Source organism: Lynx rufus, unplaced genomic scaffold (genome assembly GCF_022079265.1).
Source record: "Lynx rufus isolate CCGP_SWC_20201006 ecotype Redwood Valley unplaced genomic scaffold, mLynRuf1.p SCAF_13, whole genome shotgun sequence".
Taxonomy (NCBI): domain Eukaryota; kingdom Metazoa; phylum Chordata; class Mammalia; order Carnivora; family Felidae; genus Lynx; species Lynx rufus.
In genome coordinates this window covers 58062232-58062831 of record NW_025814827.1, presented here as the reverse complement: position 1 = coordinate 58062831, position 600 = coordinate 58062232, and the positions used below count along the sequence as shown (strand labels likewise).

Sequence of the window (600 nt, the reverse complement as noted above, 5' to 3'; positions counted from 1 at the left end):
CTTAAAGATTATGTATTTATCTGTCTTTCCTATCATATTTCTTCTAATATATGCTGTTGCTTCAAGGAAACTAATTAATAAAACCTACCTATCCTGATCTGATCAATACTAATCTGAAAATTTTGAAAAGAGAGGGGGAAATTTTTAAAATACTGACTAAAGAAAGAAAGAAGAGTATATTGTGCTTAGTTTTTTTCTTTCTTTTTTAAGTTACTTTTTATTTTTTTATACCTGTAGTAAGAATTACTATCAAACTCCACTCACTGGGCCAGAGACCCTTGTGGTGTTAGACTTGCCCCTCACATAGCACCCTACCTACACTTTTGAGTTCACTGATTAACCAGCAGCCTCAACTTCAATATCTAACAATGTGCATGTGCTTAGTTTTTATTATATTTCTATACTAAATGCTTAAAATCAATAAGCATTACTATGTTTTAGAATATATCAAATTACCTTAGGTACAGCCAGTGAAACTATTTTAAAAAGGAAAATTTAATTTTAATTTAAAAAATGTAATTAGCAAAAACTAATATATTCAGTATCTACTCAACAAGTATAATTTTACCAACATGAACTAATCACTTTTAACTCTTTACT

General features: G+C 28.5%; 1 non-coding gene across 1 annotated transcript; it reads right to left on the bottom strand.

Annotated features, from left to right (window-relative positions):
• Positions 1–229: 229 nt before the first annotated feature.
• Positions 230–377, bottom strand: LOC124509014 (small nucleolar RNA SNORA62/SNORA6 family). The gene has a single exon (XR_006961375.1). It is a non-coding gene; the product is annotated as a small nucleolar RNA SNORA62/SNORA6 family (small nucleolar RNA).
• Positions 378–600: the final 223 nt, after the last annotated feature.